Source organism: Benincasa hispida, chromosome 7 (assembly GCF_027475165.1).
Source record: "Benincasa hispida cultivar pf3 chromosome 7, pf3_genome.v1.1, whole genome shotgun sequence".
NCBI classification, from domain to species: domain Eukaryota; kingdom Viridiplantae; phylum Streptophyta; class Magnoliopsida; order Cucurbitales; family Cucurbitaceae; genus Benincasa; species Benincasa hispida.
Window position 1 is genome coordinate 5,140,884 of NC_143484.1, and position 9,275 is coordinate 5,150,158.

A 9,275-nucleotide genomic window follows, 5' to 3' on the forward strand; every position below is an offset into this window, starting at 1 on the left:
ACTTAACAATCTCTCGTAAGTGTGACCTGCCATTTTAAGCCCTAGAGGTCCATCCCAAAAGGCCAATCCGAAGGGAAAAAATTCGATTGGGGAAAAACCTAAAGCGACCCTATCCATTTCTAGAGTTCACCTTAATATTAACCAACTGCACAAAACCCATCCGAAGGGGGCCGCATCGAAGGCGACTCGAGGGTGTACAGAATGATCTCACGGTCTAAACTAATGACAGAGACCATAGGATGTGTTGTCACACACCCTTCACCCACTTACTATAAATACTCTCTCCGTCCACCTTGATATTGACTCATGAAACACCATCCGAAGGGGGATGCATCCTGGGGCATCTCGAGGCCAAGCATGAATCTCACGGTGTGAACATACAGGGAGAAACGTGAGTGAAATCATAGACATATCTGATACGCCTCCTCCATCCACTGAGTATTTTATAACCTAGGATTTAGCTTACTTAGAAAAAACACGATTAAGGATTTTAACTAAGTGACTTTTAAGTTTTCCCAAGAGTAACTTTTACCTTGGATAGTTGAACAACTTTTGACCATCATCCATTAAACTCTTTAACGGAGTCTTTGACCAAAACGTTGCATGCTTTTTGAAAATATATCTAATTCACCTTTCCAGGTAGGTTCCCAGGTAGGGGTGTTACGTTTCCGTCAACTTAAGAACCCCAGCCTAGCCAGAACCCGCCTTAGACAAAAGGTCCCTTATAGATAAGTTTACAACAAATTTAATCTTTTATTCCAACCAATTTAATCCTATTAAACCAATTTTAAAAGATTGATTTAGGTTACTAAACTCTTTAGAACCACTTGAACTTAGGTCTATCTCAATCCAATTTTAAAACCCTTTTAAAAAAAACTTGAGTTCACCCTAATTCCGCATGAAACTCTTGATTATTGATTTTAGGTCTAATTTCCTTTATAACACTTATAAATGGAAACAACCACAATGGAAAGCTAACACATGCAAGACATTCATAACGATTATAAACAACCTAAGTGTCATGCTCAATGCATTGTCCATTCATTGCTACTTCTTTTATATAACACTTATACAAAACAACAATGAAATAAGCAAAACATGCTTCCATTCACCCTTAGACTATAACATTTATAATAAAAGGATGATGCATGATAATGCTCAATGCATGCAAAATATAACTCGTATATTTCATGATGCATGCACATGCTTTCAAATAATTTCTTCATGCAAGATTATAACATTTATAATACATGATGCATGAGTAATTGCACAACCTAAGGTGGGTTTTGAACTATATGACAAACACTTTGGTATATAAGTACCATACATCACATGTATAAGCAATAAGTGTTGATGAACCGGTAAAATTGCCTTAAAACACAAAAAGAAAAGCTAACTATTACAAAGACAAGGAATCTCCAGTTCAAACAGGCGAATCAGGTCTTGAATCGCTCAACAAAGCATCGCTTCTCCAACTAACCATCATGTACTATGCACCCCGCGATCGTCTACACGATAAAACAAACACTTTGTTGTATCGCTTACCAGCACTCCCAGAGTTAAATGATCGTTTAGCATTTACTATACGATTGTCTAGAAAATCCAAACGATCGTTTAGTTATTATTACACGATCGTATACCTTTACTAAGCGATGAAGCCTGAAGTACACAATCGCTTAGTGCGCTTCGCACAATGCCAGCCTTCCGTGATCGTCTAAGCGACTACGATGCCGCAAAGCACCATCGCCTAAGTGATCGCTTAGCTAGCGCCTCTGTATCGCATACGCACGATCACATAGGTAGTAACTAAGCGATGAAGCTTGCTAACTACGCGATCATCTAGCACGCGCCTTCTACTAAACGATGAGCATCGCATGCTCCCACTACAATCACCTACCTCCAGCGCCTACGCGATCGCGCAACCAACGCTACATGATATGGTAAACGATTTACCCCATCGCTTAGCATTAGCTAAACGATCGATTAGAAAATACTACACGATCGTCTAAAAAAAATATCTAAACGATCGTTTAGTTAAATCCCAACGATCGTTTACCTGAGGTTACACGACTCGACCAATGCTTGATCTTCTTCTTCGTTGAGAACTGCATCGCCATGCGTCGAAGCTTCATCACGAACGACTCGACGAACTCAAACTTTTCGAATTACAGACTCGATTGCAAAGTTAATTTTGCCCAAAAACATAGGGGCCCTTACAATTAACACTTTGTAATACCGAAAGCTTTAACAAAAGGCAATTTAAACCTGAAACGTTCATCGCATTCATCCACAAATGCAGAAAACGGTTAACTACAAATGCAGAAACCCACTGCGACTGAAAATGGCATTCAATTCATATCTGTAATTTGGAATATCAGAGAACCTAGCTCTGATACCAATTGAAGGAAATCGGAAGCGTGATTTCTTGAGCAGCGGAAGCAAGACTATTCTAAATTACAATCATGAATCAACAAATCATTTACAATCGACATCAAACAAACGATTATACAATTATACAGAGAAATTGCAGCATGAACAATACAGAAGAACAGAGATCAAACTCTATACGAATATCGGAAGAAGCGTCTCCACACTCTGATGCGCAACTCTGATCGAACAACAGTAACCATGAACACTCGATCTACACGACCGCAACACCGCACGAACATAGCACGAACTCTTCACGCTCGTCCTCAACGATCTCCTCGGTCACGAAACTCCTCTGCAACACAAACGAACACCGCGCTCGTCCACAGCACCACGAACGGCCCTCAGAAAACCTCGACGGTGTCGAGTTGAGTCTGACACCACCAACAAGGTGACCTTGGTATTCTCGGTGTGAGAATCCAGAGGGTGGGCTTTGTTCGAACTTGGTGTGAGGCAGACGAAGGGAGGAAACCATGATCGCATACACGACTGGGCAAGTGGGAGAAGTCGGAGACCTATCGTATAGGTCGATGCCCAATCATTTAGATAAACCTATACGATCGTCTAACAAAAGCTATACGATCGTTTAGCTCTATCATTTAGCTTGGTCTGTCGCGTACAGACTCTACACAATCGTGTACCGTGGGCCAGTGATCGTCTAGCAAAGCTATGCAATCGTTTAGTAAACACTGCACGATCGTTTAGCTCACATCTGCATGATCGTTTAGCTCGCCCAGCCGTTGTTTAGTAAATCTGTATTTACTTGACGAATTACGTGAGTTTCTATACTCTGAGAGAAAACTCAAAATTCTTTTCAAACTTTTGTAAAAAAAAAATCTTTTCAAAATAAGAAACCACTTTCCTTTTAAACTCACGGTTACCATGATCCAATAACAACCCACTACTTTGGTTATTTAAAAGAAAAAGAATTAATTATCTCATAATTAATATTATTATAAACATAAATGATAACCAACTTATCATACTATATTTATAACCTATAGTTAATATTTCATCTCATGAAACATATAAACCATAGTTCTTTTTCTATTCCATGGTACTTAATGTAAATCTCATTTACATCAATCCTCCACTAGATGTATCTTATACATCATACCAATTATATCATATATAATCAAAATACCTCTTGTCAATTTGAACATTTCAAATCAACACCAAAAACTAATCCTCAACAGAATCCAAGCTACCAAGGGGACCTCATGGACCTATAGATCCGAAGCTCCAAAGGTACATGAATAACTGATTAAACTCTTTAGTCACGAGATCCACCATCCGTTAACTGCCAGGCACTCCACTAAAGACCGACAGCTGAACTCTCCTCACTACAGATATATTATGTGTCCATTTTAACCAATCAGCAGTGCGACAACCCTTCACAGATCGCTCGTAAGTACAGCTGGGCCAATAACCGTTTTGCCCTTATAGTTACATCTGTCTCCTTAAGTATCATTGATCCCTCTAATGAACATAAGTCATAGTTCTATTATGGTCGAGTCTTATCTTCCAAAGAGAAGTTGTGGCCACTATTTCAAGTCCCAAAATCAGCCCTTAAGGGATCAATCTCTCTACTTATCCCTGCTTCGGGAAAGGAGTGAATTTCATCTTGTGGATTGAGTTCCCAACTACCAGATCAGACAAATCCCCAAAAAGGTAGGCATGTTGAATTGGCAATCTGGCCACTCTCACCCATACTAATCAAAGGACCGCCTTTAAAGGCAGGAGTTCCCAAAACACTCAAGATTGAGGTCATGTCACCTATGGTCGTTTAGGTGAGATGCAAGTCTCTAGTATCAACGGCGTTATATACAGAGTCTAGACATCTCGTGGTCCAGGTTTTATACAAACTCATTGTATAGGACACCCCCGCTCCACGTCTCCATATGAATGGTCAGGATCTACCATCTGTAGTAGTTTACAACACTTGCAAACCTCTATAAAGCGGGTCGTATCCGTAGCTCACCAGGATTAGGTATCACACCTTAATCCTTATACTACAGACTGATTTAGGTTATCACTTAAGGTATGATCCATTTGTATATCACATATACATGCTTAAGTTCACATAAGATAACCAAGGAGCTTTGTTTATTGGATATGAGTAAATGCGAGAATTAAATAACACTTATTTTATTTATTGAACAATGTGTATCTTTACAAAACAACGAGACTCCAGGAGAATTAGGACACCAATCCTAACACGATAACCTTTCACAAATTACTCGTAAGTAAAACTGGGCCAAAAACCGTTTTGTCCCTATAGTTACATCTAACTTCTTAAGTACCATTGATTCCTCTAATGAACAATAAGTCATAGTCCCACTATGACCAAGTCCTCTCGAGCTAGGAGAGGGAGTGGCCATTATGTTCAAGACCTGGAATCATCCCTTGGGAGAAATTTATCTACTTGCCCCTGCATCGGGGAAGGAGTGAATTCCGTCTTGTGTAGTTGAGTTCCCAGCTCCCCAATCAGACGAATTCCCTAAATGGTAGGCTTATTGAGTTGGCAATCTGGCCACTCTCACCCATAAAAATCAAAGGACCGTCTTAATGAGCAGGAGTTCACAACTCACTCAGGATTCAGGTCATGTCACCTATGGTCATCCTAGTGAAATGTAAGTCTTAGAGACTAATCATTTCGTGATCCGGTCTTATACAAACTCTTTGTATAGGATACCCCCGCTTGCATGTCTTCACATGAATGATTAGGATCATATCATTTTTAGCACTTTACAACACTTGTAACACCTACAATGCGGGTCGTATTCGTAGTGCCACCAGGATAAGGTACTCAACCATATCCATCTACTACAGACCATTTAGGTTATTATTTAAACAAGATCCACTTGTATGTCTCTACATACTTATTTAAATTACATGAAATAACCTCGGATCTTAGTTTATTAGATTGAGTTTATGCTTATAAAATAACACTTATTTTATTAATAACAATATGTTACATAGTTTATAAATTACGAGATTACAAGGAGATTTAGGACACCATTTCTAACAGTTTATGCATGTCTCACTAGAAAGTAGCATCGACATAGATGGTTAGCCTTACCCCGGTAGTGGTGTTACTTACTAAGTATTTTATACTCATCATTTCTTACGTTATGTTTTTCAGGTAAGAGTAAGGACGTACCTGCAAGTGGCAGAAGGAATCCATGACCGTGCCATTGGGACCAAAAAAATGCTTCCGTTCATGTTTTCCTGTTTTAGTGTTTTAAATTTCCAGCCTTGATGTGAGAATTTAGAGTTTCATGGTTGAATTTTTTTTTATTCATCAGACTTCATGAAATTTATTTTGAAAGATTTTCAGTTATTTGGATGTTACAAAAGTATTTATGTAAATAAATTCGTTTGATTTAGTTAAAATTTGTGAGAGAGTCGTTTTGAGATTTATGCACGTATTTAGTGTATGTCCTAGAAAGTTGGATCGTTACAATATCATTATTTAAAATTTTTCCTATTTTTTAGAATCACACTAAATAAAAAATATTTTAAAAAAATCACATTTTCCCCTACTTTTGGTATTCACGGTTAAAAGAGATCACATTTTATCCCATTATACACGAAAGAATAAAAGAATAAAAGAAAATCAAAATTTATCTCACATTCAAAATTATAGAAAAAATAATTTTAAAAAAAAATCTCATTTTATCTCTAATTCACATTAAAAATAAAAAATAATAAATAAAAAAAAGATAACATTTTATCTCTATTTTTTGAGCATCACACTTAATAAAACAAATAAAAATAAATCACATTTTATCTCTAACTAATATCTACTTCACATTAAATAGAGAGAAAAATATTTTTTAAAGAATTATATTTTATCTCTAACTAATATCTACTTCACGTTAAATAAAGAGAAAATATATTTTAAAAAAAATCACATTTTATCTCTAACTAATATCTACTTCTCTTAAATAAAGTGAAAAATATTTTATTTAAAAAAAAAATCTTGTTTGATGGCTAGTTAATATATACTTCATATTAAATACTGGAAGAATTTTTTTTAAAAAAAATAATATTTTATCTCTAATTAATATCCTTTCATGTTAAATAAAGATAACATCGAAAGTTAAGTAAGAAGGATCGAAAAAATGGAGATGTTTGAAAAGCGATTCTTTGTATATTATTACATCAAAATAAAAAAGGGCCAATTAAAGATACATAGATACAAAAAGATCTAAAACACATAAGGGAAGCTACACATGTCAATAAGACAACGGATGATGATTAACAACAACAACAAAAAAATTAAATGTTACATAATTAACCACGACAGATAGTAGAAAAGAAACTTCAATACTATTTAACATTTAGTTTAGATGGGTAAGATAGGTCGAAATTTCTACTATTTATATATGTATACACCAATATAAAGAGGGTTATGATAGAGGAAAATCTCCATCTTCCTATTTTGTTTTTAATTTTTAAATAAATATATATTAGACCTTTCCGATGAATATAGTAAAGTTTTGATTTTTTTTTTTTCCTTCAAGATTAGTAAACTTAAGGATAAATTGTAAAAATTACCCCTAAAGTATGATGGTAGTTGCAATTATATCCTTAAATTTTCAATTTAAAAATTGGACCGTTGAACTTATTGAGTGTTAAATTAGACTCTCAAACTTATATAATTGTATAAATTGTAACACTTGTATAAGTTTGAGGTTTTAATTTTTATCATTTGTGGGTCCAACTTCTACAATTATTATATACTTCATGGGTGGTTTTGCAATTTACCCTAGATTTATTGGTAAACTCATTCACACATTTCTTTAATCAATCTATATATTTTTTTTTCTCTTTCTATTTAGAAATCACTCTACTTCTAGAAACATGCCAAGTAATTACCCATGACATTATAAGATCAAATAACAAGTTATCTTATTTTGTCTATTGTTCTTTTCAATTTTATTTTATAAATTTCATTTTAATTACAATCACATGTATTTTAATTTTATCCATCCCATATATTTTATAATTTTTTCTCTTTGTTTACTTTATGTCAAATATTTAAATTTCAACTCAATTACAAGTATGTTCATTCAAAAATCTTATTTTTGCATTAAAAATTATGTCTCAAAATTCTTTTACCACAATGTTGTTATTTATATTTTGATTTGAATAAAGAAGAAATAGATATATTTATGAGCTGTTTTTAAATATATAAAAATAAACTAAAATATTTATAAGATATAGCAAAATTTTAGAACTATCAATTATAGACGTTGGTAGACACTGATAGTTCTATCAGTGTCTACAGTGTCTATCAATATCACTGATAGACATTGATAGAAGTCTATCAGTGTCTATCAGCGTCTATCATTGATAGTTCTAAAATTTTGCTATATTTTGTAAATATTTTCAACAGTTTTACCATTTGAAATAATTTTTCTATATTTATTTTTCATAATTTTAATCTTTGTTTTAAAAAGTAGAATCATTATCAAATCGTAGTTGTTATATAAATTAGACCATTTTTGTTGTTTTCTTCTTTCACTATTATTGAACCAATTATTTAAAATTATTTCATTTTTAAATTAAATTCTTGAAAAACTAGAATTACACTAAATAATAATACAATCGTTTTATATTCACAAAAAGTATTTTAGGTACATTCTTTTTTATTTCATTTGATAACAATTGTTTACTAGTTGAATTAAAAAGAAAAATAAACTCTCAATGAAAATTTAAATTTTATATAGAAATTATGTCATAAACATTATGAACATTTGAAGGTTCGACCCTCTATTCTTTTTTATTTTAATAAGATCTTATTTATGCATTTTTCGTACTAAAAAAGTATTTAGTTAATAAATTTGTAAGCTATAATATAATTATAATAATTTTTCTAAAAAAATAATAAGAAAAAATCCACACATATAGTAGTTAAATAAAAACATATTATTTTAAAAATATTGATATTTTACTTAAAAAATTAAATAATAAAAATAGTTATATGGACGAAAATTAGTAATTTCAGAAAAGATAGTTTCTTCTATACAATATGTTACCGACTAAACAATAATATATTATAAAAATATATAAAATTAAAAATTATTTTTATTTAATATGTTATCGAAATTATTTTAAAAAAATGCATAATTTCGTTTTTTGAAAAATGCACGTGGAAGTTGAACGCACTAGTACAATTACTGATTATCGATGAATAAATAAATTAGTACAAAAAAATGCACCAGCCGGGAATCGAACCCGGGTCTGTACCGTGGCAGGGTACTATTCTACCACTAGACCACTGGTGCTGATGTTGGGAGATTGCTGATTTAATTTTAAAACATTATCCAAAACCATAAAGTTTTGAAGTAATTAAGAAATTCTTATAAATAGAAAATTCCAAAAATAATCACTTTATAGCATAATGTTTTTTTGGAACTTTTTACTTTAGTGAATATTTTTAAATATTTTTTATATTTAAAAAGACCCCTTTAATTCAACCACCAAATTATGTTTTTTTTTTTGGTTTTTTTTTTGGTTTTTTGTTTTTTTTTTTCAATTCAATACTAAATAATTGAAAAAATCCATCCTAAGTTTTACCAATCCAGCCTATAGAATTTTTAGGCAATTTTATTTTTCTTTCGTGGCCAATCGTTTTTTTTTTTTTTTAAGTACAATTGGAGGCAGGGGATTTGAACCACGAACTCCATGGTTAGTGACATTCGTAAGTCAGTTAAGCTATACTCAGTTTGTCAGTCCAATCTTCTAGTTTACCATCATTATGAAACTAAAAAAATTGGAATACTCCTTTTTTTTAAAAAAAAAAAAAAAAAAAGAGTTGGATTGCATTGTATATTATA

At 32.8% G+C, this 9,275-nt stretch overlaps 1 non-coding gene across 1 annotated transcript; it reads right to left on the reverse strand.

Annotated features, from left to right (window-relative positions):
* Positions 1-8,652: 8,652 nt before the first annotated feature.
* Positions 8,653-8,723, reverse strand: TRNAG-GCC (transfer RNA glycine (anticodon GCC)). Its single transcript has one exon. It is a non-coding gene; the product is annotated as a tRNA-Gly (tRNA).
* Positions 8,724-9,275: the final 552 nt, after the last annotated feature.